The 6,912-nt window shown below is 39.5% G+C and overlaps 1 non-coding gene across 1 annotated transcript; it reads right to left on the bottom strand.

Annotated features, from left to right (window-relative positions):
• Window positions 1-963: 963 nt before the first annotated feature.
• Window positions 964-1,070, bottom strand: LOC125174174 (U6 spliceosomal RNA). The gene has a single exon (XR_007155303.1). It is a non-coding gene; the product is annotated as a U6 spliceosomal RNA (small nuclear RNA).
• Window positions 1,071-6,912: the final 5,842 nt, after the last annotated feature.

Raw genomic sequence — 6,912 nt, 5'->3', positions numbered from 1 at the left:
ACAAAAACAAAAACAAAAACAAAAAAAAAACTAACTACAATGTTATAGGGGATGTTGAAGGGGAAATTTTCTAGGGAAATTGAGAGGAGAGATAATCTTTCCCTGGGACTTATGACCTAGTCAGGATGTGTTCTACAGTCAAGGCAGTGAAGGGCTTTCCAAGTGGAGAAAACAGCTAGGATAGGGGAAAGAAGGAAAGAAAATGAAGGTACCTTGGGAGGTGGCATCAGGACTCTGGGTGGTGAGAGCAAAGGACAGATGATGGGTAGTGGGTTCTGGACCTCGTGGATCATCTTAACAAGGCAACGTTTATTCTAGAAACACTTGAATTTGTCAAAGTGTTTTAAGCAGTGTAATTACACAATTCAACTTATATTTAGAAGCTGAGTGTGGACTGCAAGATCTTGAGGAGGGTGAGAAGCTAGGAGCAGTCTGGACAGGGAAGTAGGGCAGCAAAGTGAGAAAAATTTTAATTAAACTAATTCCTACTGAGGTACTAATGGTAAATAATGGTTTAAGACAAGTACTCTCTAAGTGTGCTGTTGCCTCCATATCTGGAGGAGGTATGAATACTATGGATAGATTTGTCAGGTAAGCTCTAGAAGGGCCCTTTTGGTTATCTGCTGTTTATTCTTCCCACTCCCAAAGCTAGCCCATGCTAGCTGGTCTGCCCTGAAAATGAAATGCAGTTCTGTGATCTGGAGGAGAGTTCACAGGCTAGAGGGCACAGGTTGCTCTGTGATTTTTAATTGACTAGCATGAGTTCTTTCTCTTTACCTTGAAGAGTCCCTCCTTGTATCAAGTTCATTACAAATGGACATTATCTGGCAGGCCTCAAACACACCAACTGTTGAGAACAGAGCCAGCAACCTATCTTTTCTCCAAATGGCACCCAGCCTTAGGACCATGATTTACAAACCTAATTGTTGTTATTATGTTGATTCTTTTTGTTGCTGTTTGTTTTTAAATATGGGACCCTTCATGAATTTGCACGCCATTCTTGCGCAGAGACTGTGCTAATCTTCCCTGTATCTTTCCAATTTTAGAATATGTGCTCCTGAAGTGAGCACTGGATTCTTTTTTTACCAATGTCCTAGTGTCAAATTATCTCAGCTCTGAGAAAAGTTCTTGTTTTTGGGTCAATATATGTGTTAGAAAGTTGTGTGAGTTAAAATTAAAAAGATATTAAAATTGTTCTCTTTTCCATTCTTTCATCTTTCCTACTTACCCCCTTCTCATAAACCCAACAAACATACTCTCTCTGCAAATAAACTCTATGTTTAGAGAATAACAGAAATGACACATCATATGGTCTCATTTTGCCCTGATTGTGTAGTATTGACATACAAGAAGGAATGTTGAATCAAAAATAAAAACACCTGGGTTATGTTCCTTTCAATGGCATTAACTAGATGTGTAACCTGGGTACAGTTTACTTCACTTTTCTCAGCCCTAACTGCTGTAATATGAGGGAGATGGATTGTGTTCTATCTGTATAATTCTTTATAATTCTAATCAGTGGGGATTCTATAAGCTACACAGGAATTGTGACATATTTTTTCATGTGAAGGGGAAAATCTTGAGTGCTGCTTTGGAAAAGCAGCTGTTGATTGCTTCTTTGGGATCTATTTTTTCATTTCTTCAATAACCTTCATTTTTTTCCTTTAGGAATATGTTCTACTTTGCTTAGCTGTGCAGCCAGCATGGAATGCACACCATTTTTGGCTCCACAGGTGGCTCCTGATGGGCTTAAACCAAACAGTGTGTATCATTAACTGGTTCCAGGATGAGCATCTGGCTCCATTCATGCCACAGAGATGGGCAGGAATTATTTTTGCTGGGGGCTCCTGGGAAGAAGGCTTTCTTTTTCTTTTGTGTGAGGTAGTGAAGAGCTTCTCTGCCAGTGTATTGGAAGAAGTGAGATCTGGGAAGCTGAGTAGAGCCCAGAGAATCCCAAAGGAGCCAGAGCCTGGTGACTATACAAAGCTCTGGATAAAACCATGTCTGAAACAACATCCAACTTTTAAAAAACTTGTGACCCAATGAAATAATGAAGTTTAAGACAATTCATCTTGGTTTCTCTGTTGCCATCAACTCAGATTTGTAACTTTTCCCTTTAAGGTTTCACTAAATATATTTTTGAATTCCATTTTTTTACCCCATGAAATAAAAGGAAATTGCTTATACCTGCATTTTTATTATAGTCAGTTCCTAAATCATCAACTGGGAAGTGTTGAAAACAAAAATTTTAGAGTTGGTATGAGGCACACAGAAATTGCTTTATAAATGTTCATTGAATGAATGAAAGTGATAATAAATTAGAAAGAGGAAAGATAATATATCTGGGTGCAAGGGAAGGGATAGGTGGGAAGGTAGTTATATAGAATGTGTTTTGGGGGGCCCATACTAGTGAGGAAATGTATGGGATGATCATAAAGCCTAAACTGCTGGAATTGTCCTTTTTCTTCTCTCCTGAGATGTTTCCTAATGTTTTTTTTTTCTTTCAATTTAGAATTCAGGGAGAAAGAAGCATCTAGGTTCACAAAATAAATTTTACTTCAATCAATTAATTAATTTAACAGGTGTTTCATGAGCACTTACAAAGGTCTCTAGTTACAAGGGAAGACTGATAAATAAATCAGTACTAATCACAAAGTTGATGAGTATAATGGAAACGGAAATATAGGGATTATGAGAACAGAGCAAGGGATCTAACCTAGAGGAAGGTAAGAAAAGCCTTTTCAAGGAAATGATATTTAAGCGGAGATCTGAAGAATAAGCAGGTGGCAGCCAGATGAAAATGGGTAGAGGAAGGAGAAGAGTGTTCCATGCACTGACCCAATGGCTAGGGGGATGGAGGCACCTGTGAGGACATGAGAGAAGTTCAGAATATATGTAAGGAAGAGGTGAAGGGTGAGATAAAGCCACTGAGAGGACCAGATTTTGCCACTCTCTATGGGCCAGGTGAAGTAGTTCAGGCTTTAATTGAAGGGGAGTGGGAGGCTGCTGAAGGGTATATGCAGGAGAGCAATAGGATCAGATTAGCATTGAACTTGGACCACATATGGCACAGGAGCATGAGGCCCCCTCCCTCCAGTTCTGTTCCTTTGTGCATCTGCACTATTGCCTCCACTTCCTTACTAAATGCTGCCTCTTTCCTTTTAAAACACTGGAAAAAAGTATAAAATGGGCATCGTTCGTTCCCAGAACTGGTTACATCCCTACTTCTGTAGTAACTTGTTTTTCCTGGTAAATCTAATCTTCTTTCTCTTAACTAGCATTTGGGTTTTCGGTAGCTCTGACTTCTTGTAAATCAGCACTGATTTTCATCTCCTAAATACTGAAGATGGGATCCAGCTGGCAGGCATGGGTTCTACTGGATTTGTCTGGGACTGGCTTTTGCTTGGCAAGCAGTTGCTGATGAGGCTCACCCTGTGGCTTATTTTTGGGGGTTTTCTTTTGTGCAGCCAGAACACAGTTCCACCTAGCTCTTCTCCCAGCCATGTGAAGCTGCCTATACCAACCTGCAGGACCTCTCTGTCCTCCCAACTTGAGTGGTTCTCCAACCTGGGGATCAAAATCATCCTCCAAACGTATGAATCAAAGTCTTCAGTCCTCTCTTGCACCTGTTGTTTGCATCACAGGTCAAGTTCGTTACTTTGCTTTCTTTCACTTTAAAGTGTTCAGCCTTCTTGGGGCACGTGGATGGCTCAGTTGATTGAATGTCTGACTCTTGATTTCAGTTCAGGTCATAGTCCTGGGGTCGTAGGATCAAGTGCCCTGTTGGCCTCTGCACTGGGCGTGGAGCCTGCTTGAGATTCTCTCTCTCTCTCTTTCCCCCTGCCCCTCTCTCCTGCTTACTCTCTCTCTCTCTAAAAATAAAAAAAAAAAAATAAAGTGTTCAGATTTTTTTCTTGGTCTGTTTGTAAACTTATGGACCTTCTTATTGCTTCTAGAGTTTGGATACAGTGAGTGCTGGATAACCAATAGAATGATTGAAAGAGAAAAGATACTAAGTTCTGAGTCTGGACTGGAGGGTTATCAGAAACAGTGGTTTGCTGAGAAGAGCTGGCAGCTGGGTAGAAAGATTGTGAACATAGGTGTTTGACAATTTGAAGAGCACCTGATGGATTAGTGATCAGAATCAGTGTTCTGAAGTTGACTCAGGACCCAACTTATTGACTGATAAGGATGCACTTTTCCACAGGGAAGGGCACCACTCAAGAGAGAAGGCTTTCATAACTCCTTTACTGGGTGGCTCCTCCCCTGAATCTCCAGTATTATTGAAAGGCTCAAAGGAGATAATCCATATAAAGTACTTAGAGGAATGCCAGGTATGGGTGAGCAATCAGGCACATGTTATTCAAATTATAGATGTTGCAGTCACTATACAACACAGCCTGGCTCTGTGGATGGAGCTGTGATTGCTTTTCCTGAAAACCTGTAATCCTTTCATTTACTTGCTAAGACATTGAATTATGCAACAACTATTATTGAGTGTTTAAGTGTACCAGACACTAAGTCTACCTAGTTGACACAAGTATGTAAAGTTTGCTTTATTTTTGAGATTTTGGTTTTCTCTTGAGACATGTCATTCACTCAAAAAATAGTTACTGAGTATTAATTAATGGTGTGGTCATCTGCAGTTATTTGTGGATCAAGGGCCAGGGGAGTTGATATTGATGGAGTAATGCATGGGTTTTTCTGCTTTATCTTGAGAGAGTATTATCCATCCTGGCTTTGTTTATTCCCATGCCTTGCAGGATTTTTCCCTCTATAGCACATATCACCATCAGACATATTATATATTTTATATTTTATTAATTTAGTTGTTTATTTTCTGCTTCCCTGAACTACAGTGTGAACTCCACAGGGGAGAGTTTTTGCCCATTTTCATCCATGCTGTACTCTCAGCTCTGAACAGTGCCTGGCACGGGTGTCCTGTAACTATTTATTGAGTGAATTTGCCTCACTTTGAAAGCTCCATCCCACACTCAGTTTTGCCATCCTTTCCTTAGACTCTTCCCTAAGGGCTGGGCTTTTCTGGTAGAATATCTGGCTATTTTGACTTATGTTGCCTTGCTCTGTGGTGCTTTGCAAATCACACTATCAAGGTATCTGGGTATCTGGAAAGAGGGTAAAATGGCACCTGGCCAGTAACTCACTAACCGTCTTGAAGATCTTATCTAGATAAGAACTGTTTGGTTTATTTTAGAATCCATCGTGAATGATTCTCATCAGGAAAGTAGCTTTTAAACACATGCTTACTATGTACTGCACCAAATGGCTTACCTAATTTTCTCACTTAATCCTTACAACATATCTATGAAGGCAGTATTAGTAACTGAATCCTACAGAGGAGAACACTGATGCACAGACTGGGTAAGAAAATTGAAGGTCAGAAACTAATTAGTGTCCATACCAGGATTTGAATCCTAGTCTTGCTGATTACAAGGCTCATGCACCAACCTTGAGGCTACCCCTGTACACTGTTTGGACTTGTTATTATGGACTTCTGTTTGTATATTTGTACCGTTCTTTGATCTTTGATCTTAATGGAGGCAAACCGACTTGCTTTCATTGATTCTTGAGACCAGAGGCTATCTGCTTTGCAGACATTCTTCATCTTAGTGATAACAAGGGAATATTTTAAATAATAAAGGGTGGTACACAAAATTTTATGTTAAATGTCACTGTAATGGCTTCCAACAATTTAATTGATCAGATAGACATATAACACATATGAACTTGATAGGTGCCCTTGAGAATATTGCATACAGAATTTGGAATTGTTGATTGGTCCTCAAGATAATGAGGACCTTGCTGGATAAAATTCTCCAGCAAGCTGTTGTACAAGACTATGTATGTGCATATATGTATACTTGTGTGTTAGTGTGTGTTGATGGGTGTGTGTGGGGGACATGCATAAAGTGTAATGATACTAATTTATGAGAGAGATCAAGATACCTTCACTACTTCCCTGGAAGAGTAATTTTTTAATTAGTGTGAAAAGACTTTTTGTTTGTTTGTTTGTATATGTATACATACATACATACATACATACATACATACATACATACATATTCTTTCTTGTTTTAGTGTAATTTAAGTTTTTATTTTATTGTCAAGTTAGCTAACATACTACACTGTATGTTTTGGCTTCAGGAATTGAACCCAGTGATTCATTACTTACCTATAACACCCAGTGCTCATCCCAACAAGTGTCCTCCTTAATTCCCATCACCTTTTATCTTCACCCCTCCAACCCCACCCCCATCAATGCTCAGTCTATTCTCTGAATTTAAGAGTCTCTTATGGTTTGCCTCCCTGTTTGTATCTTATTTTTCCTTCCCTTCCTCTATGGTCATCTGTTAAGTGATGCACATATTGCACATATGAGTGAAAACATATGGTATCTGTGTTTCCATCCATGTTGTTCATCCATGTTGTTGCAAATGGCAAGACTTCATTCTTTTTCATCGCTGAGTAGTATTCCATAGTGTATATATACCAGTCTTCTTTATCCATTTATCAGTTGATGGACATGGGAGCTCTTTCTAAAATTTAGCTATTGTTGATGGTGCTTCTATAATCATTGGGGTGAATGTGCCCTTTGAATCAGCACTCCTGTATCCTTTAGATAAATTTCTAGTAGTGTAATTGCTGGGTCATAGGGTAATTATATTTTTAATTTTTGAGGAACCTCCACACTGTTTTCCAGAGTGGCTGCACCAGTTTGCATTCCCACCAACAATGCAAAAGAGATCCTCTTTCTCCGCATCCTCACCAACATCTGTTGTTGCCTGAGTTATTAATGTTAGCCATTCTGACAGCTGTGAGGTGGTCTCTCATTGTGGTTTGGATTTGTATTTCCCTGATGATGAGTGATGTTGAGCATTTTTTCATGTGTCG

Source organism: Prionailurus viverrinus, chromosome C1 (assembly GCF_022837055.1).
Source record: "Prionailurus viverrinus isolate Anna chromosome C1, UM_Priviv_1.0, whole genome shotgun sequence".
In the NCBI taxonomy this organism is placed as follows: Eukaryota; Metazoa; Chordata; class Mammalia; order Carnivora; family Felidae; genus Prionailurus; species Prionailurus viverrinus.
This window is presented reverse-complemented; position numbering and strand designations above follow the sequence as displayed.